This window comes from Macaca mulatta, chromosome 6 (assembly GCF_049350105.2).
Source record: "Macaca mulatta isolate MMU2019108-1 chromosome 6, T2T-MMU8v2.0, whole genome shotgun sequence".
NCBI lineage: Eukaryota > Metazoa > Chordata > Mammalia > Primates > Cercopithecidae > Macaca > Macaca mulatta.
Window position 1 is genome coordinate 39,754,854 of NC_133411.1, and position 22,585 is coordinate 39,777,438.

The 22,585-nt window shown below is 42.4% G+C and overlaps 1 long non-coding RNA gene across 2 annotated transcripts; it reads left to right on the forward strand.

Annotated features, from left to right (window-relative positions):
• Positions 1-379: 379 nt before the first annotated feature.
• LOC144341310 (uncharacterized) lies at positions 380-21,451 on the forward strand. Of its 2 annotated transcripts, XR_013418165.1 has the most exons (4): positions 380-737; positions 8,662-8,810; positions 11,455-14,613; positions 18,043-21,451. It is a non-coding gene; the product is annotated as an uncharacterized LOC144341310 (long non-coding RNA). The 2 variants fall into 2 exon arrangements; XR_013418166.1 differs by lacking the exon at positions 8,662-8,810 and having other exon boundaries at positions 389-737; positions 14,563-14,613.
• Positions 21,452-22,585: the final 1,134 nt, after the last annotated feature.

Below are 22,585 nucleotides of genomic sequence, written 5' to 3' on the forward strand. Positions count from 1 at the left end.
TCACCATGTTGCTCAGGCTGGTCTTGAACTCCTGGCCTCAGGCAATCCTCCTGCCTCAGCCTCCCAAACTGTTGGGATTACAGATGTGAGCCACCATGCCTGGCTTAACTGCTTATTCTTAAACTTTTAAGTTACCATTTTTACCATTTGTGGTAAGGAGTTACCACAATGACCTCCAGTTTATCTTGTCTAAAGATTAGATATAAATGAGTTTTCTAATTTTGTGATTGTAGAGTGCTCCTTCTGGAAGCGTTTGGTGTGAAGAAAGCAGTTAGCAGACATTTGAATGTCACAGGGTTGAGAATGTGGGGATTGCCTTGTGCTGGGGACAAACAGTGCCCAGAAGTCACACTTGCCAAGAAGAACACACCGATCTTTGAATGCATGCATTGTACCCTCCTTGATTCTTGCTTGGCTGACCCAGGTACACAAACTCCAAGACTGGCAGGGCCTAAAGGGCCCCTCTTTGGCAAATGAAATCCCCCCTTGTTCCGGGTGACGGGACTAGGCAGCAGTTTCTTCCAGTCCAGACAAGCCTTCCTGAAGATGGAACATTGTGTCTCCAAACATCATTTTGGTTTTAGTGAAGTCTGTGCCTCTCATCTTGTATGATTCCTTCCAAAAAGCAAGCACTGTTCCTATCTTCCAGATCTCTTTCAATGCAGAAGTTTAAAGAAGACACTTAAAAATGCGTTTAAGATCTCTTTAAACTGAAGTCTTCTGAACAAGTGAAGCAGGTATGTCACATTTTAATTCAAGCTTAAACAAGCCACTGAAGATTGAATCTTATCTCCTTTTACAAAGTAGATGGGTTCCAAAAACTTCTGGGGAGAGTTGAACTACCATATAAGGCCAAGGAATTTGTCATTTAAATGAACCCACAGACATCTTTTAGTAAAAGGAAGAATTTCTCTTTCTACTTTTACCTCATCCCCTTTCCTTTCTTTCTTTGATGTTTTGTACATCATATTTTCCAATATTGGGTTGTGCAAAGTGAAAAATATTTTTAATGTTCCTAAGTCTGCAATTTATACTAAAAAATAATTACTGTTATGCAAAAGGATGTGGAGGTATTTATGTCTTTTACACAGACCCTCCTTAGAAGAGGTTTATCTTCTTCCCTACCTGCCATCCTTTCTTCCCACACTCAATTCAAATGGAAGATTGACTTTTTCATAAGACGAGATCATTATTCCCAATCAGTGAAGTAATCATCATTTTCCTGGTGTGCCTTCTCTGCCATTCTTACTTAGCTTTTGTGGGCAGTGCCCTGAAAACCAGGCTTTGCCTTGTCAATCACACAGACAGAAAGTACATTTAGTCCTTTCACAGACGTATAGCTTATTGCAGACGGCGGGAATGACCCCAGATCTTGTTGGAAATAGCAACATAGAAATAGAAATCTGTGAGATGTGGCTTCCCTCTAGAGTTTTAAAATGAAGCCAAGAAGAAACAAGGTTCACATTTAAGGAGAATGTTACCTCAAGGAACTCAACCCCACCTTAAAAAATACCTAGTATTCATTTGACAAGAAATTAGCAGTTACAAGGAAGATCTAGCAAATGATGGTGGCTTCTCATTGTACATTCCTTTTTTTTTTTCTTTTTGAGACAGAGTTTTGCTCTTGTTGCCCAGGCTGGGGTCCAAAGGCACGATCTTGGCTAACCGCAACCTCCACCTCCCGGGTTCAAGCAATTCTCCAGCCTCCCGAGCCTTGGGATTACAGGCATGCACCACCACACCGGGCTAATTTTGTATTTGTAGTAGAGATGGGGTTTCTCCATGTTGGTCAGGCTGGTCTCGAACTCCCAACCTCAGGTGATCCAACCACCTTGGCCTCCCAAAGTGCTGGGATTACAGGCGTAAGCCACCACACCCGGTCCTTCATTGCACTTTGTTAATTCTATATTCACAGACCTGGTCCAGGGAGTCTCCCCAGCTTGAGTGAGCCAGAGCCACAGGCACTTCTGTGTTTGCCTGGAAAACACACTGCTTTTTTTTTTTCTTTTATTCATTTCCTTCCTTCCTTCTTTCCTTCCTTCCTTCCTTCCTTCCTTCCTTCCTTCCTTCCTTCCTTCCTTCCTTCCTTCCTTCCTCCTTCCCTCTCTCCCTCCCTCCTTCCCCTTCCCTTCTCCCTTCTCCCTTCCTTCCTTCCTTCCTTCCTTCCTTCCTTCCTTCCTTCCTTCCTTCCTTCCTTCCTTCCTTCCTTCCTTCCTTCCTTCCCTCCCTCCCTCCCTCCCTCTCTGCTTTCCCACTCCTTCCTTCCCTTTTTTCCCTTTCTTCTTTCCATCTCTCTTTCTTCACATTTTTTTTTTTTGTAGAGAAAATTGTGGTGATGGGCAGTGAACAGAAGGGAGCTACCATCCCTGGAAAAACTTCTACTGATGTGGCCCACTGAAATCTTGCCAAACTGTGGAGACCAGCCAATGCCAAAGTTGTAGATTGGTTCCTTTTATTTTCTCTTAAAATAAAAATACCTAAAAGCCAGCAAACAAATCCCTTGTATATGAGATGCAATGTTTTGCAGATTATGGGAGGCTGATAAAATTTGTTGAAGATTTATAGCATTTGTTGTTCACTTGTCAAGCTCCCATGTGCCCATATGACCTTCCCAATTTTGGCTTGGGAATCCACATAGTTCCAGAGAAGCTAGACTGAGTTAATCAGTTGATCCATACTTCTTTCTATGGAATGGTTACAGCTGAACGTGTAACCTCAACTAGTTCAAGCAAGTGATTCTCAGAACCTTTGCTGGGGATGCTGGGACAGTGATACCCCTTAGTCTAGGTGTGAATGATGATGCACGTATTGTCCCAAGAGTTGCTAGCAGCCATCTCTGACCAAAGGAATTATGAGATTAAGCCAATTTCATGGCAAGTAAAGCAGAGAGACAGAAAGAAATCAGGTCTTTGCGCCACTGGATCGAGCCTCACTTGAAATATCTACAAACAGGTTTTTCAGTTGTGTTGAGTCAATAATTCCTTTTATTGTTTAAACTGAGTTGAGTTGGAGTTTCTGATATATACAACCCAAAGATTATTAATTTGGATAAGCCACGTCTTTGACTAAAAGAACCAATGTGTGTGTGTTTGGCAGGCAGGGTGGGGAGATGAGATATACACACAGAAAGAGTTCTTAATCTATTCGTGATCCATTATACCTTTCTTCGGAGGACATACAGTGTATAAGATGTACTCTTAATTTGGTAGTTTAATTATAAAATAAAATAACTGCATGTGAAACTATTAGAAAATACTGTTAGTGTATATATATATAAAATATATATTAGAAAATAATGTATAGAAGACATTCAGTGGCTAAAAGAAATAAGGTTTTCAAAGAAGAAGAAATCAATGAAAAAGGATGAGAGGCTTCGTGGAGGAGGTGAGATTTAGGCAAGAACACATAGGAGGTAGCTGGATGAAGGAGATCATCAAGCGAGCAACACCAGCCTAAAGGCTCTGGACTCTAAGACATCTTTAAAGTATTGTGATCCTCAAAGCCACAACCCCTGTCACTTTGACTTTATATAGTATTCAGCATAGCTTCTGATGATGAGATAATAATAAGCTGAAACTGACCCTCTTTACTAAGAAAACCAATATAAGTCTCTTTGGCCATGCTTTATCACTTTGCCATATGCAAAAGTCTGGGGGAAATTCAACTGTCTAGTCGCTTTGCTCTCAGTTCCCTGCATAATTTCTGCTTCTGAGTTACAGGAAATTTCTGAAAAGCCATTTAGAGACAGATTGTAATATAATGCTCTTGAACATTTCACTCTAACAATCGATAAAGGCAGCACTCACTACAGAAATGATCAAACACAGGATGGAATCTAATATGCACAAAGCTGATATTTTAACTAGACCCAAGAAGCCTTACGATTCTTTGCTCAAAGCTGTGGCCTGGTTAGTTTTCCTGCCTTTGTCTTATATTTTTATATACTTTCAAGAGCCAAGCTTTTTGAAGTAGCTTATAGTGATCTTATTCTATTTTAATTGTTCAAGGTTGCAGTGAAGGTCAAATCTACATAAAAATAAGCATGCTGGCAACCAGCAAAGAATATCGTATTCTAGGAAGAAATAAAAAGACCATCATGACCCTGGATCCCCTACCACTCCCTCCTCACTCTCCCCTTTTGACTCTTTAAGGAAAAAGGCTGAATGCTCATGGCCAGTATGTGCCAAGCAAATCAGGACTGCTTTCTTGAAAAGATAAGCTCTTCCAGTGAAAAGACATCCTGTAACTGTACTAAATCACAATAGGGTGGGGCATGGGGGAGATAGTGGGGAAACATTATTTTCATTCTATAATGTGGATTAGGAGCAAGAAGAAAAGCGGTGTTTCCCATTCTTTCTCTTCTCACCATGATTATGTTCATCTTCTCTTTCTGGAACTATTGTCTCTGGATATGTTTCATGATCATCAGATCAACACCATCTTTGAAGGATGCTTAATGTATCTTAAGTAATAATGAGTTATAAACAACAACATCCTTTGCATAAGATATAAAAAAAGGTATTCTCTCTACCATAATTGTTTTAATCTTTTGAAAATGTGAAAGAACTCATAGTAGCTAAAGAAATAGGATTGGCTAGGTGTGGTGACTCGTGACTGTAATCTTAGCATTTTGGGAGGCTGAGGCGGGCGGATAGCTTGAGACCAGGAGTTTGAAACCAGCCTGGGCAACACAAGACCTCATCTCTATAAATAATTAGAAAAATTAACTAAGCATGGTGGTGCATGCCTGTAGTCCCAACTACTTGGGAGGCTGAGGCAGGAGAATCCCTTGAGCTCAGGAGTTTGAGGGTGCAATAAGCCATAATGATGCCACTGCACTCCAGACTGGGCTGGGTGACAAAGAGAGGCTCTGTCTCAAAAAGTTAAAAAAAAAGAAAAGAAAAGAAAAGAAATAGGATACTTCAACTATTCTATAGCACTAGAAGCTCTCAGAGGATTGGTGAGTAAAGGGATTTGGGGGTTGCCTTTAAGAAAAAATTGGTGTTACTATGACTTATTAAATGAATGTCATTCTTCCCCTGATGCTACTCATTCCCACCATCTACCTACTCATGTAATTATAGCATTGGAGGAGAATAGTGATTCAGATCCCTACGTATCTGAACTGGGATCAGGAAAGCTCAAAAGAGTATGATAGTGCAAGATTTATTCCTTTGGGAGTGGGTTTTAGAGAACTGTGATTTCCCCCAGTATATTAAAAGACCAGTGGCTCATCAGAAGTACTGAAGACATTAAAGGCTCAAGAGTCATCCAGGTAAGAGACTTTTTGTAAATCCTTACCACAGTTAATCAGGAATAGAATGCAAAGAATTACTACACAGCAAAAAAAGGAAATGAACTATTGATACTCAGTACAACACTGACAAATGTCAGAATAATTATGCTCAATGAAACCAGACAAGAGTATATACCGCATAATTCCATTTATATAAATTTCTTGAAAATGCAAACTAACATATAGCGACAGAATGCAGATCTATTGTTGTGTGGAGTAGGGAGCAAGTGTAGATAGGGTCAGGAGGGAGAGATTACAATGGAGCAGGAGGAGACTTTCGGGGTTGAATCATATGTTCATTATATTAATTGTGGTGATCACTTCATAAGTATATTCAAATGTCAAAACCTATCAAATTGTATACCTTAACTTTGTGCACTTTACTGTATGTCAATTGTAAATAAAGAAGCTGTTTTTAAAATTCAGGAATTAAAAATAAATTATTAATAGATAACAGGGTGTGGAGAATTGACCAGGAGAGAAAAAAGGCAACTAATCGACTGTTTCTCCCAGGGTCAGTCCAGACAATTTTATGAGTGTACATTCTTTTTCAGTTTCAATTTAGTGCCTCAAAAATGAGTTATTGTCCAGGTACTTTACTTTGTATCTCTAGAAAAGTGCTACAGTTAAGCCACAACAAGTGGTTTATATTATAACCCTTTTAACTCATCTATTTTAAAATCTAAAGACATTCTCTTATTTTACATGGATCATCATCACCTATGCCTCATCTACATATTAATAATAGCTTATTTCTTGATACTTAATGCTTTCTATTTATTGCTAGGATTTTGGTGGAAGAGATTTTCCAACTCTTAATCCTCAAATAATAGATGTATAATAACAGTGGGAAAATAAATGAGCACTAGGACAATTGATCTGGTTTCTTTTTTTTTTTTTTTTAGAGACAGAGTCTTGCTCTGTCACCCAGGCTGGAGGCTGGAGTGCAGTGGGTGGATCTTGGCTCACTGCAAGCTCCGCCTCCTAGGTTCACGCCATTCTCCTGCCTCAGCCTCCCGAGTTCCCTCCTGGGACTACAGGTGGCCGCCACCACACCCGGTTAATTTTTTGTATTTTTAGTAGAGACGGGGTTTCACAATGTTAGCCAGGATGGTCTCGATCTCCTGACCTCGTGATCCATCTGTCTCGGCCTCCCAAAGTGCTGAGATTACAGGAGTGAGCCACCAGTGCCCTGCCCAATTGATCTGGTTTCTTAAATAAATACTTGAAAGAAAAAGATGAATAGAAACAGACAGAAGAGGCCAGGAAGGGTGGCTCACGCCTGTAATCCCAACACTTTGGGAGGCCGAGGCAGGTAGATCATCTCAGGTCAGGAGTTCGAGACCAGCCTGGCCAACATAGTAAAACCCCGTCTCTACTAAAAATACAAAAATTAGCGAGCATGGTGGCATGCACCTGTAGTCCCAGCTATTAGGGAGGCTGAGGCAGGAGAATCGCTTGAACTCGAGAGGTGGAGGTTGCCGTGAGCCAAGATCGTGCCACTGCACTCCAGTCTGGACGACCCAGTCTGGGCGACAGAGGGGAAAAAAATAAAAAATAAAAAACAGACAGAAGATATATTACAAGCAAATGCAATGAAAGGAGCCTGATGGGATCCTTGTTCAATCAAATCAATGGCAAACTGAATTTTTTTAAGGGACATTTTGATACAAGTGCGTGGGAGATAATATTAACGATTCTTGTGGGTGGGAAATGGCATATGGTTACACATGAAAATATCTACAGTGCTCAGATATGTCTACTAAGAAGTATGAGGCCAGATATGACTGAGGTCTGGGCTAAAACAGTAGCTAAAAAGAAACTATTTAGGCAGTTAGGGTAAGAGAGTGCTCGGTAAGGTTTCCCTTTTAACAAAAAGCAGCCCCCAAATCATTTCTTTCCTAACAAAGATCAGCCTGTAAAATCGAGCTGCAGGCATAGGTAAACAAGCTGGAAGCTTGCACGGGTGAATGCTGGCAGCTGTGCCAATAGGAAAAGACTACCTGGGGGCCAGCCATGTTCAACATGGTGATTCCCTCTTCCGTTTTCCTTGTCAACCATGAGTACAGTAAAGGAACAGGCAACATGGCGCCAGCAAGGTAGAGAACCTATCTGCATAATAAAAGATCAGGGTGGGGTGGCCAGCTTCTTCTTGTGTTACGTAAATGACATACCTGGTCCAGCCAATGTTTGGGCCCTATGTAAATCAGACACCGCCTCCTCAAGCTCCTCTATAAAACCCTGGACATTTCACTACGGGGGACATTTCCCTGGGGGGAAGACCCGCCCAGGAGTCCCCCTTCCTCTGTCTCCTTGCAGGAGAGAGCTCTCTTCTCTTTCCTCTTCCCTATTAAACCTCTACCCTTAAACTCGCTTCTTGTGTTTTCGAGTCCTTGATTTCTTTGGCGTGAGATGACGAACCTCAGTTATTTACCCCCGACAAGATGCCACTTCGTTTCTACTTTTGTATATATTTGAAATTTTTCATGATTAAAAAATTTAAAGACTGTTAAACTACTGGTCACATTTTAAAAGGGGGATAGACAATCTTTATTTGTCAATTAAATATTTCTAAATAAAGAAAAGGAAAAGGGGAGAGGATAAGTATGCGAGGTGATAGATGTGTTAACTTGGTTTAATGTTTTGCAATGTATACATATATTAAAACATTACATTGTACACCATAAATATATACAGTTTGTCAATTATACCTTAATAAAGCTGGAGGAAAATATGGAAAAATAAATTTAAAAAAGGGGAGAGGAGAGAAAATCAGTGATCACAGCAAAAAGGAAAGAAATGACCTGCAAATTAGAAGCCAGGTGGGGGAGGGGTGGAGCAAGGGGTGGAGGTAGGTGGGGGTTGGGATTGGGGGATGTGTATGGCACTGCCTCAAGATCTATTTCCAGAATTGAGCTAAACTGACTGAGTGACCTTGGAGAAAGTCCTTTACTCATTTTAAAGTGGGGGAAAATGCCTGGCTTCCCAGGTGTGTATGAGTTAATCGCCTTTTCTGCAGTCCCAGTGGATGGATGGGTGGAGCTATTCAAGGGCCTCCTACCCTCCTAAGTGTCTTTAGGAGACCTGATGGTTTTATTCCCTCTGAGTTGCCACTGGATCAGATGACAGGCAGGTGGGCAGCCTCCACATTCTGCTCCTGTCCCCAGTGAGGTCTACTTTCCAGGACCATTTAATCTCAGAAACACTGCCATCTTTCCAGCTTTTGAAGAGGGAAATCCATCTGTCTGTGTTGAAGCTCTTTATTCCTTGTGGTCCCACCCCCTGGAGCGCTGCAGACAAGAACCTAGGGGACAGGAAAAAATGGAATGACCCCAATTTAACAAGCTCACCCTCTGCATTTACAGGGCAAACCGTGACTTTTCTCAAGACCCACAAATTATAGGGAGGCAAAGGGTGGAAAAATCCAGAAAAAAAAGAAAAACCCAGCCATACCACCCATACAGACGTGCCAGATGGGAGGAAAAGATGCCTATAATTCTCATGGCTTTCAAAGGTATTTATTTAGTTCAGACGTTTATGAAACAAACCCTGGAACTTCCAGGTATCTCTCCTAAACAAAAGAACCACGAATGTTTGCTTCTGGTCAGCATGAAAAATGGTGAAAACCAAGATGTTAGACATAGGTTCATAAGGTAGATCTTTACGGCTCAGATATAGAGCGCCCCAGGCACGTTTTCTTACCTAGCTGTCCAAGTCAGCATCAAACCCAGAGTCACCAATGACTGGGAAAATGTTCAGGAGATGCTTTTCCTACCGATGTCGAGGGCAAACTTCCTCCACAACAGCCACACACACACACAAAGAAGTAAAGATAATTATTCAAATCATGGTGCTGCTAAGATTTTCTAACTGATCTGAGCCCCCCAAAGAAATCCTGATTCGGACTCTCTGGATTTTACAATGTTATCAGTCGTCAGCAGACTTTGCCTTCCTTGAAAGTGCTTCCAATTGTTTCAGTGGCTTAAGCGACCTAAATCAACACTGGATATAGCAAAGAAAACAAACCACTTATAAACTTTCCCATACCTGCCAAAACTGGAAAGCTATAAATAGGGGGTAGCAAACACTGTTCAAAAATATTTCTCAGGGAGCAAACAGGCGGAAAGGAGTGAATAATTTTCAAAGAAGTAAAGGATTTTTTTTTTTAAGTTCATTTTGCAACTTGGAATTTCTGCGGCCATGAGGCAGTGAGGAAAACATAACTGAACCGTGATAATACGATTCCTAATGCTATAAGAAGTTAAAATGTTGTGTTTGATTTAAGCAATCCCATTGCACACTATATTGATATAGTGTTTCATTATTCTTTGTCATTCCTCTTATTGCCTCTGAGAGAGGCAGAGCTTTTTCAGGATCATTAGCCCTTTCGCACCTTCTGGAAGATAGGCTCGTTTTTCCCAAGAGAAAGTTCAGTTTGTCAAGGTTATTTAACAACTGAGCCAGAACTGAGATTCAAATCCAAAGTTCCATTTCTGTATTCAGTTGCACAACAATTTATTTAATCATGGACTTTGTTATTAAAGAATTTAACTCTACTGTTAAGTGCTCACTGTTGTTCTAAGGAACAGAAAGAAGTCTTCGGAGTTGAACAATCTTACGTTTGAATCTTGTTTCTGCCCTTGCTCATGGTGTGACCTAGAACAAGGGCTTACACTCTCCCTGCCTTGGTTATTCTGGAAGCTGCCCATGCAGCTCCCTTCTTAGAACCTTGTGATTAGTTGGTCTGGCAATGGATTCAATGATTAAAAATAAATCAATTTAGAAAAAAAGTCTAAGGGGACAAAATTGTGTCTTTAGTTGCAGAATCCTATCACAGCACATGATTTCCTCTTCTGTAAGTTGAAAATTAAATGAAAGTGTATGCAAAATGCTTAACGTAATGTTTGGCAATAGCAAGTAAGTGTTTAATAAATGCTGTAGTTATTTTCTATAATAATAAACACCCTCTGATTAGAATGACAGATCAATCATTTCCTAGATTAAAATGACTTCATTTATATGTGCATATATGAATATCAAATGATAATAAATGGCATACATATGCAAATGAGATCATTCTTCTGATGGACTATTTGATCCAAGAATGTTCGTGAAACCATGAACTTCATCTTCATCTTCCATGGCACAACCTTGGCAACCCCACTTCAAAATAGATTCTTTGTTCATTCCCTCAGCTAGTTTCCTTCCTTCTGTTTGTAAGATGAAGCATTCCTTTTTGGCTTCTGACCCTGTGAAGGAGAAGACCACAAAGTCAAGAGTATTTGCAGCCTAGAATTAAACACTGAGGTGGCCCTGGCCTTATATATGCAACACCTGGGCTTTGCTGAGGTAACCAAAGGGCTTGTCACTATTTAAGAAGCCCTTCAAAGTCTAAAAGAAATTTAGCAGGATGAAGGACTGACAAATCCCAGCATGTTGTAGAGTTGTTTCCTTACTTTTGAAAGGCATTTTTGGAAACATGCTGTGGTGGCTCACGCCTGTAATCCTGGCACTTTGGGAGGCCGAAGTGGGCGGATCATGAGGTCAAGAGATCGAGACCATCCTGGCCAACATGGTAAAACCCCATCTCTACTAAAAATACAAAAATTAGCTGGGAATGGTGGTGTGCGCCGGTACTCCCAGCTACTTGGGAGGCTGAGGCAGGAGAATTACTTGAACCAGAGAGGAAGAAGTTGCAGTGAACCAAGGTCGTGCCACTGCACTCCAGCCTGGGTGACAGAGTGAGACTCCATCTAAAAAAAAAAGTACTGTGTATGGTCCAGCTATACGTACATGCATTAGATATGGGTGGTTTGTTTGCTTGTTTTGAGATGGAGTTTCGCTTTTGTCACCCAGGATGGAGTGCAATGGCGCCATGTCTACTCATCACAACCTCTGCCTCCTGGGTTCTAGGAATTCTCCAGCCTCAGCCTCCCAAGTAGGTGGGATTACAGGCACCCACCACCACGCACAGCTAATTTTTGTATTTTTAGCAGAAATGAGGTTTCACCATGTTGGCCAGACTGGTCTCAAATTCCTGACCTCAGGTGATCTGCCCACCTTGGCCTCCCAAAGTGCCGGGAATATAGGTGTCAGCCACTGCACTCAGCCAATAGGGGTGGTTTGAATGTTGTTTTTTCATCCTTTCTTGTCTCAAGGTCTGTAAGTCCCAGAAAAGCATGGCTGGAAGGCCTTGCTGTTATTGGATGTGCTGCTCTCCAAAAGAGATGGGTAAGAAGTTGTGTTAATTTGGGACCTCTAAGGAGCAGATCCTAAAATGAGATTAACCATGCAAGGACTGGATAGGGGGCATGCCTGTGAGAGACAGCATGTGTGGTGTCCTAGGTGGCGTGGCTGGGAGAGCCATCGACTGCAATGCAAGCTTAGCAGGGAAAGAAGATTGATGGAAGCTCCTGAGATGGCCTTGCAGCCTATAAAGACTCACTCAGACCATCAGGCAGTCCTTGAGTAAAAGTCAGCTTTCAGAAGAGGCCTATGTCAGCTAGGAACAGGCAAGCCTACCTTGTCATCCCTGCCAAGTAGAGTCATTGGCTGTGAATAGCTTCGAGAAAGTGTGAGTGTGGTGCAAACAATGAGCTGAATCTCAGATGGCATCAGCTAGAGGCAGTTTTGCTCCCTATAGTTGGTGGTCTGTGAAGTGGATTCCAATGACTGCTCCAGGAGATGGCCGCTAATTGCCCCAGAATGTCCCATTGGGATCTCAGGCAGCTGCTGTGGAAGTGAGAGGGCTGTCTGTGGAAAGCAGAGATGGATCCCTCCCCAGGTTCCCCAGACGCACATGCTATGGACACATACACATGGGTTCATGCACATTCACACTATGGGCATATGTACCTTGAGCGCGCACACACACACACACACTATGGGAGACTATGTATTCTGAAAGACACCTTTCTACAAAATAACATGCATTAGAGAAAGTCCCCCACTTCTATGGGTATGTACTGGGAAGACACTGTCATGTTGACCTGGTTATTCACAGCTGGTTTCTATGCAGAGGGTTTGGTTTACATTTTCCCTGGCCAGGAAAAATGTTTAAGCAGTGGGGTCAGTTAAGGAATTAAGGGGGAGAAAGGAGAGGAGGAAAAGGAGAGAAGGGCAGACTGAGAAGGAGCTAAGAGTTTCTGATACCCATTACACAGCTGAGATCTGCCTCCTGCCTAAAGCAGAAAGAGACCAGCAGGGCTCTGGTTGGCACAGCCTAATTACCCACACAGAGGCAGCATTGGCGGTTTGGAGGCAGGAACTTCCTGTAGTAGTGACAGTACTTAAGTTTGTGAGATGGCTCTGGGGAGCGTGGTGTGGTCTTAGTAGAGCAACTTCGTGTTGACCCTTTTGGCCCTGGAGCCCACCTTAGTGGTTTCGCCCTCCAGGATAGGCACAGAGTGGAGTGGAAGAGCACACTTTCCCCAGGGCTGGATGCTGGCTAAACCAGGGAGCCAGGCTGAGCTGCGGAAGATCAACCCAGAGTGAAAGTAACACCACAGGGATATGTCTTGCTCTGTGCATGTTTGAGGAAAACCTTGCAATTCATCGAGCACATGTTTACAGAAACCCTACCAATCTTCATGCCAGGTTCTGCAAACACAATTCATTTTGAGCAAATATAGAGGTCATTCTTGCCCATGTGGGGATACATTTTTAGTTGGGGAGATAAGCATTAATAAATAATCCACCTAAGTGACAACAAATGACAACTACGGCAAGTGCTCTGAAGGGGGTGTACCCATGGTTGTCACGGAAAAAATGTAGTGGGGGAGGTTTTGTCTCTTCCAGAAGGTCGGAAAGGGGCCCCTGAGGAAGTCCTGCTAGCTGAGATCTAAAGCCTTCAACCTCCACAGAGGCGGGCAACACAGAGACAGCGCACATGCACTGGCCCTTTGGTGGGAGAAAAACAGTACCTGCAGGACCAGAATACAAAGGGTGGGAGGCCAATAGAAGTGCCACCCAAAAAGAGGTGCACATACATGAAGGGCTGGATGAAGGCCTAGTGGATCATTTTAGGCTCTTCATTTTTCTCCCAGGAGCAATAGGAGGCTACTGAAGGGCTTTAAAGTAGAGAAGTAAGACGATGAGATTTGCATTCTGGAAAAAAAAGTTGTAGCTGCAGAATGGGGCTGAATTGGAGGCAGGATGAGAATGAATGCAGGCAGAATAGGTAGGGAAAGAGATTACTGTGGCATAGACCAGGGCAGTAGAGGAGGGGATGGATGGAGGGGAGTGGAGAGATTCAAGAGAGGATTTGGGGACTAAATAGAAATGACTTGGCAATGACTTTGATGTGGGTTGAGAAAGGCCTGACTCCTAGGTTTCTGGCTTGCACATTCAGCTGGATGGGAATGTCTTCACTGACAATGGAAACACTACAGAAGGACCAGGCTTGGGGCAGAGGTGGGACAGGGTCCTTTGGGACACTGAAGAAGAAATATCAAGTAGGCAATTGTACACATGGCTCTAGTTTTGACCACTAGGGTGAGAAGGTAGCCTCTGTTGCATTGTATTGCACCATCTTTTGGATGAGTTTGTGGGGTTGGAGAGGTGGCCTGGAGACGAGAGTCAGTGGGACCTGGGCAGGAGGGTATTTGCTGCTCTCTCCAGAGCAACTATAGCAGCTTTCTAGACCAGGTACTTGAGTTTGACTGCTCCAGAATTTTTGACACTGAATAAACAGGGCTTGAAAGAACCCAGTTAACAAAGGATCAGATGGGACCAAGGAGAAGGCTCATGAGTCCTTGACCAAAGGAAGTTCTGAGGCCTAATATTTGTTCTTCCTACCCAAAGTTGAGTTATACACAGTGTACCACTATTGACCTTCACTGGGATTTGCTTTCCTGGGAATCTGGAGAAGCACAGTGTGTTCCTGTGCATGAACACACTGTTATCTTTGGCTTGGTCTGAGGCTGTAGAACAGTCCAGATGGTGCTCCTGCCACCTGGAGGACAGAAGCGGAGGTGGAGGCTAGTCTGCTGTCTCCCCCACACTTTGGGGGCACAGAGGATCCATGGGAGGAGTGAAAGGAACTGGTTTCTCCAAGAAGTTGTACAAATCAATGTCAACAGGTCAAGCCAGGCTTTTGGGAAGTCGGACATGGGCACTGATACATTTCTTAAAAGCCTGGGGGACAAGCAGGTCACCTTCTCCCATAGAACACCCCGGGGGTTACTGTCAGAAGGGCAATAATGGGTGGATGGACCATAGGACCATCTGCTTTGTCTGTTTGCATATATCCTTCATGTTGTTGGCAGGTGACTCACTCTTCCACCAAGGAACAAGGACAGACCTAACCCCTTAATGAGGTAAGTACCTGAGCATGGTGCCTCAGCTCCTACCTCTCCTCTTTAGGGGTCTGTCCACTTGCAAAAAGCATGTATTTTCATCTGCTCAAGAGGTTAGCAGTAAAGACTCTGCCCCCATGGGCAAGACCTGTGTTTTCCTACTTTGCCTGTGGCTGAGTGGATACATTTTATTCTGCAGCACAATTTTAGTAAGCTCACTTAGCATTCCTACTAAACCTTAATATTAAATGTGATTTTTCAATCTCCCAATATAGGGAGATCGAAAGGAACAGGAGTGTCACTCATCGGACTTCCGAAAGTCCCAACAAATAAAGAATACTGTCCGAAATGCAGAGCCTTGAAGATCTTTGTATGGCTTTAAAATGTGACATATCCTCCCAGGTGGTTAAGAGAATTCAGCTGCTTAGAGAATTGAACTGGACCTTCTGATTGCCATATCTAATTTGTGTACAGTATGTAGTAGATAACTTTCTCCCATCAATAAGTCTGAACTTGTCACATAGCCGTTCCAATGCAGGACAAACCAAGGCAAAACAAACAAACAAACAAAAAACAAAACTGTATTTGTGCCTTTCCCTGGACTCACAGAATTGCCATATTTTCGATTTGCCCCTCCAAATCCATTTCCACCTTTTTAGCTCTGCCCTGAGCTGCAGGAGACTTCCTGTATGGGCTGTATCAATGGGCTTCTGTTGGTTCAGCCAGAGGAAGGCAATAGTACGCGGTCAGAGGGTGGGAAAGAGAGATGTCAGTGTTTTGACTCTCCTCTTTGCTGGGGTGTGGTGGTCCTATTCCTCTACTGATGGGCAAACTCCCATCAAAAGCCTCCTCTTCCACATTACAACTTTTACTGGGTTCTGGCAACTGCCAGTTCTCTCCTTGACTCTCTCCTTGACTGGGGGTGGTAATGGCTGCCCACTTTCATCAGTCCCCTGGTGCCTCAGAGTCCCTTCTGATCCCATTTAGTCCTCTACAGATAGTCTCTTCTTTAATGTTCTTTGAATGCACTCTGCTGAATGCACTCTGTTTTCTGTTGAGACTTGAGTCAGAAATATTCACTACCAATAGTGAATTAAAAGCCTTCCGAATTTCTGTCCAAATTCTTGGCTATGTTCACAAATTCCCTGCACTGGTAACTGGTGTACAGCAACCAGGTACTGTCTAGAAAAATGCGTCTTTGGAATGCTCTGATCCCTACATGCATCTCTCCATGAATAGACGTAGTTCATTGGTTGGCTCCCTTGAGTCAACGGGCAGGGAGAGCATTTCAGCATTGTGAGAATCAGTGCATTAGAAACACCTGCAGCTCCCCATGACTCAGAACCCAAGGCATTCTAGAAATCTTTAACGCCTATTATATTCAGAGTCTTAAAAAGTTATTAATGTACTTTGGGAGGCTGAGGTGGGTGGATCACAAGTTTAGGAGTTCAAGACCAGCCTGGTCAATATGGTGAAACCCCGTCTCTACTAAAAATACAAAAATCAGCCAGGCGTGGTGGCAGGTGCCTGTAGTCCCAGCTACTTGGGAGGCTGAGGCATGAGAGTCACTTGAACCCAGGAGGCCAAGGTTGCAGTGAGCCGAGATCGCTCCAGTGCATTCCAGCCTGGGCGACAGAATGAGACTCGGTGTCAAAAAAAAAAAAAAAAAAAAAGAAAGAAAGAAAAGAATTAAGGAAGAATAACATGAAGTATGCTGAACATTTCTTTAGCGAGAATGTTAAAAAAGTAATGTTTTTATCCCCTTTTGAACCCGGCACTATATGCTATGAATCTGATTTTAGGATTCTTTACTTGACTAGAAAACATTTTACTCTTTGCTGAATGCAAAAATAAATGAAATGTTTGAGTCAGATGTGGTGCATCATTATCAGTCTTTGTCCACAGGGCACCTGATTTGCTTTCATGGTATTTGTTGAGCCTCTTAGAGTCAGGCAGGAGTGAGAACTAAAGGATCACCGTTTTTATTGGACGTTTCCCTGTCAGACCCCAGTGTGAAGGAGTTTGGCCTTGTGGATTCTGGGAAATTGAGAATAATGCACCTAAATACTATTTATTGTGCACATATTATGAGGCAGATGCTGTACTAGGCATTTTACATATATAACCTCCCAGTATTCCACAGTGCTGCAAAAGATTATTATCATCCTCATTTTACAAATGAAGAAACAGAGGATTCAGGAGGTGAAGGGATTTCCCCAAGGAGCTAGAGCTGGTGAGTTTTGGTCAGGATTTGGCCCCAGGCTAAATACCTCTAAGCCTCTAAAACATTTATTGAATCTGCCATTTTGGTCCCTTTTTTTCTGGGCAAAGACATTTGAACTTTGTCACAAAGTGGTTATGTGATGTTGGACATGTTTTTCTACCTCTCTGGCTTCAGTTTACTCCTTTGTAAAATAAAGAGGCAGGGCTGAAAGAAATATAAGCTCTATGATTATTTGATATTAATGTTTACATAAAAACATTCCCTGATGATAACCTGTATCAGTCAGGATTTAGAAGTCTCCCAAGTTATTTCACCAGAAATAAATTTAATGCAGGGGAGATTACAAAGGTAATGGGAAGGGCTAGAGGAGCAGGTGCCGGGGCATCTTCCAGGAGTGACTTCCAGAACATCCCTGCAGTTAGCAGACTGGAGTATGGGACCCCTAGACTACAGGCAGTGTGTGAAAGCAGAACGATTAAGAGCTTGAAGTCAAACAGGCCTTGAGGACAGCTCCAACTTGCCCACTGATAAGTTGGGCAATGTATATAACCTCTCCGCGTCTTAATATTTCAGCTATAAAATAACAAATGTGAAAATATTTATGATAGTGATTAACAGTAGTAGGTAATCAACAGTAGTATGTAAGTTTTGTCCTTTCCCTTCCCCCAGGGACAGAGGTATGTTTATATGAGAATAGATGAAAAAATATTCAGATAGAAACAATGGGAAATAATAATAATGAAGAAGTAAGATGGGACCAGACAATAGAGGGTTTTCCTTAAAACAGAAAGAAGAGGCAGGTAAACATCTTGAATTCCATAGGCAATGGGGATTGATGGCCGTTTTTGGATAGGGGAGTAACATGAGAAACTTGGCGCTTTGGCAAGATAAATATTGCAGCCACATTCAAGAAGCGAGTTGTTCTTACAATGGTTAATATGAGATGAATGCCTTTGCCAGCCTCCTTAAAAGAATGTTCCTTCCAATTTCATGGAAAATGCCCTTTGGGAAACCACTGGAGGAGACTGTAGTCCTTATTTAGTGGGAAATATTTAATTGAAACAATGCCGCTCACTGTTAAACTTGGAAGTAGATTTTATTCTCCTAGGTGCAGTATGGTGGACCTGGGACATGATCCTCATGAGTCACTGGCAGAGGGGCTGGGAAATAGAGGGGTAATGGTAAGACAGAGCTCCCTCACTCCAATGACGTTGTGTCCCCAACAGGTACATGCCTGGGAAGACAGCCAGGGAACAGGCAGCTACATCAACCAAGAAGGCTGACAACATGTTCCATCCCACAACTATGTGGTAATTGCAAAGATGAGAAAATAGCAGAGATCCTCCAACCAGCCCTGGAATGAGTTTAGGGGAGAGAAATCATGCAATCTCCTAGTAACATGGCATCTGTAAATTCACTTAAAGACTTCAAATGATTATAATTCAAGTGACCTTGGACACAGAAAAACAGTTTGTAATACCTTCCAACACCAAGACATTTTAGAGCTAAAATTGACTGTGAAGGGTAGTACTTGCTGAAAGTAGATGCTTAATACGTTTTGAGGGAATGGGTTGTGTGTGTGTGTGTGTGTGTGCGCGTTTTTGTGAGACAGAGTCTCGCTCTTCCACCAGGCTGGAGTGCAATGGTGCAATCTTGGCTCACTGCAACCTCCGCCTCCCCGGTTCAAGCAATTGTCCTGCCTCAGCCTCCCGAGCAGCTGAGACTACAGGCACACACCACCATGCCCAGCTAATTTTTTTTGTATTTTTAGTAGAGACAGGGTTTCACCATGTTGGCCAGGATGATCTTGATCTCTTGACCTCATGATCTGCCTGCCTTGGCCTCCCAAAGGGCTGGGATTACAGGAGTAAGCCACCACAACAGACCAGGAATAGGTCTTTTATACCAAATCCCTCATGTTTTAATGAGGTAATTAAAGCCTAGAGGTCTAAGTAATTGGCCCAGTCACCAACTAGATAGTGGCAGAGGCAGAAACAGAACTCAAGTCTCCTCACTTTCAATGTAATGTTTTCTCTCTTACTCCATGTGCCATCAGGCTCCTGTTTCTGAAGGAAGTGGATGTACGTGTATTGTGGTGCTATATATGGAGAAATGTTTAGCTAGTCTTTTTCTGAGATCAAAAGCCATCTTCCTGGGTCTCTGTGAGGTTCTTGGGACCCAGAGGTCTCTATGATAACATCCTGGAGGGGAACCCACTCCTACAATGCACCAAAGAGATCTATACCAAGAACATGGCTCTTACAGATGAGCCGAAGGCCAAGAGCTAGGGAGGGGCTAGCTCAGTGTGCATGGATTTCTTCTGAATTGTAATGGTTTTGGAAAATGTTAAACATTTCTTCCACTGGCTTCCTTTGGTTTCAAAACATGGACACTAGAGAGGCAAAGTGGAGTCATGAAATCCTCTTGGTGGTGAAATCCCCTACACGGGACACCAAGAAAGTGAGAAAGGAAGAGAGAAGAGGAGGAAGAAAGGAGAGAAGATACAAAATAAAGACAAGAGAAGGGGAAGAGTAAATAGATGGACATGTCCCCGCAGCCATCTTTTCCTGGCCACACTCTTCACCAGGAATCTGAAAGCTGGACTCTGATTGAGGAGCTCTGAAGCTGTTTTGAGTTTCTTTCCATAGTTTCTAGGCATCTAATCCATACCAAGGATTCCCATGGAGAAACTGTTATCTCTCAACTCAGTGAAGGCTATTGACAAAGACCAGTGCTCTTTCTTCTCTGTAGGTAAACAGTGACTCACATAAGCCTGAGGGAGAAAATGCAGCATATCTTAAGAGTTAAGACCTCCCAGCTTCACACTCTGTTATAGCAGCTGCTCCATGCCAGTGGCAGCATCTTGCCAGAGTTCATTCCCACAGTGGCAACAGATGCTTCACTAAGGGTGGCCCTTGGCTGTAGTACCAGAAGGAGGGACTCTTCTCACAGACAGTAGAAGTTCCTCTGTGAATCCTGGAGACAACCGTTTGCACTTACTTATATCCATGTCTCTTTTAGGTGTCAGGGTCTCTCAGATCTTCCAGTAGTTTCTGTGTTATTCAGTGGGAGGAAGACCTCACAGGACTCTCTCAGCACCACCACAGGGGTCAACTCCCAGCAAGTCTCTGTAACTCTTTGATCAGCAATTCCACATATTTTTATATACCCTAGAGAAAAATCTCATATGTATTCTCAAAGAGGACTGGGAGGCTATTCACTGAAGCATTATTTTAATGGAAGAAACTTGAAAACAATGTAAATGTTCATCCATAGGAGATGAAATGAATAAATGTTGTTGTAGTCATACAGTGGAATACACATAGTAGATAAAATGAATGAAACACAGCTCAAGTTAGCAATCCAGATGTACTTTAAAAAATACAGTAATAAAAAAGAAAAGCAACATATAGCAATATACCATTTAAATAAAGTTTGTAAGGATGCAAAATAATGCCATTTATTATCTTTTGAGGGAGTGAGGAGAGATCTGAAGAAAGTGAGAAAATACGCCATGGAGATATTTGGGGGAAGAGGGCTCAAGGTAGAGGAAAAAGCAAGAGCTTAAGGCCTGAGGTGAAAACCTGTTTGATGTGTTTGAGTGAGAACAAGCAGGTTGCTGTGACTGGAGAGTGGAGTATTTGGGGCATAGGGAGTATAGAAAATCAGGCCAGAGAGCTAACCAGTTTTTAGACCATGAAGAACTTTATAGTTGCCACTAGAAAGCATTGACCAGGGAATCTGTGGTATAAGGTTTGAAATTAAGCCCCAGTATTATGTGCCGCCTCAACATTTGAGAAAAGTAGGGCCTCAGATGGCCTAATTACAAATTCCCCTCCCAACTATGCTCCCCAAGCTTACAGTCCTCTTATCAAATGAACCAGGTGCGGTTACCGCTTCTCTCTGAGAAGTGGATTTCAGTTCCTTGCTAGCTTATGAAATCATTCAAACAACCAATCACATCCTCCTGTGGGAACCAGGGGGCACTACACCCTCTTGCTACAGCAGAGCCTGCCTCCCACAGCACATGATGGTCTACTCTGTTCTCCAGTGCAAACCCTGTGTGGCCAGGTGTGGCATGCAGTGTTCTCCTCCCCTAGATTGTGAGTAGACATGACTAATCAATTGTGTCAATCTCATCTGTCCGGTGTTGGATGCCATGTGTTTACCATTAGCCATGCCCATAACCCTAAAGCTGGAATCCCTCCCTCACCAGGGAAGTGAATAGGAGGCAACATGAGTCACGTGATCAGATTCCTGCTTTAAATTGGGATTGCTTTAGTATGTACTATTTGTGCTTAACTATTGAGAATGAACTGTGAGAAGCTAAAACCAAAAACAGGTATGAAGTCATGAAATTATTCAGATATGATGGTGGCTTAGATGAGGGTGGAAGTAGTGGTGGAGAGATGTACTTGGCTGGATTTGAGAAGTATTGTGAAGGCAGAGACAGTGGGATTTGCTCAGAAATAAAATACAAATGGGGAAAAGAGGAATCAATGTTTCTAGCCTCATAACTGGTTGCCATTTACTCATGTGCGGAAAACAGAGAGAATGGCTGTTTTTATAATGATTCTCCCTGTCTTACACAAATTGTTGCACTAATTAAAAATAAAAAGGAGAAAGTACACTTCATTTTGTGAGGCTTGTATGGTCTTCATACCAAATCCAGTACAAGAAGAAAAAATTGTTCATTGATCATTTTCACTTACCATGAAGGTGAAAACCCCAAGTGGTAGAAATGATCTACCACCATCATCAAATTTAATTTTAAGATTTTAGATGCAATTTCCTTTATAGTTAGGAATAAGACATGTATAGCTTGGTGTCATTGCCACTCCAACAAAGTACAGGAAGCCCTGATCAATGCATTAAAAACAGGAAGGAAGGAAATCAAATTGTTATTATTTACAGCTATACTACCAGATACAGATCAGATGCATGGGAAACCTGAGAATATCAGTAAAATATTAAAAATAATAAGGGAGTTTAGCAAATTTGTTAGATTTTAAAACAATATACAAAACTCAGTGTTCCCATAAAAGACAATAATTTAATATAAAATATAAGATACTATTCATAGTAGCAACAAAAGCTATAAAGTATGTAGACATTAACCAAAGAAAACACAGGATGTTTACAGAGACAAAATTTAAAATTATGAAAGCACATACCAGAAAACCTAAATAAATGGAACTCTAAATACCATATTAACAGCTTGCTTTAACCTTTAGTTAATTTTTCTTAATCTCTAAATTCAGTGTAATTACAATTAAAATCCCAGAAGGATTTTTTTTTTTTTTTTTGAGACGGAGTCTCGCTCTGTCACCCAGGCTGGAGTGCAGTGGCGCCATCTCAGCTCACTGCAAGCTCCGCCTCCGGGTTCACGCCATTCTCCTGCCTCAGCCTCCCGAGTAGCTGAGACTACAGGCGCCCGCCATTACGCCCGGCTAATTTTTTGTATTTTTAGTAGAGATGGGATTTCTCCATGTTAGCCAGGATGGTCTCGATCTCCTGACCTCGTGATCTGCCCTCCTCCTCCCAAAGTGCTGGGGTTACAATCGTGAGCCACCGTGCCCGACCCCAGAAGGATTTTTAACATGCAAAACTGATATATAGTGAAAATACAAGAAATGTTTTGTTAATCAAGTTAAGTAAATATTGAAAGTGAAGTTCAAAGCAGGAATGTGGGGAGAAAAATTCACCCTATGAGGTAATCAGGCAAATTAGAAAGTCATAATTCTGCAAACCAGCAAAGTTAGGAAACAG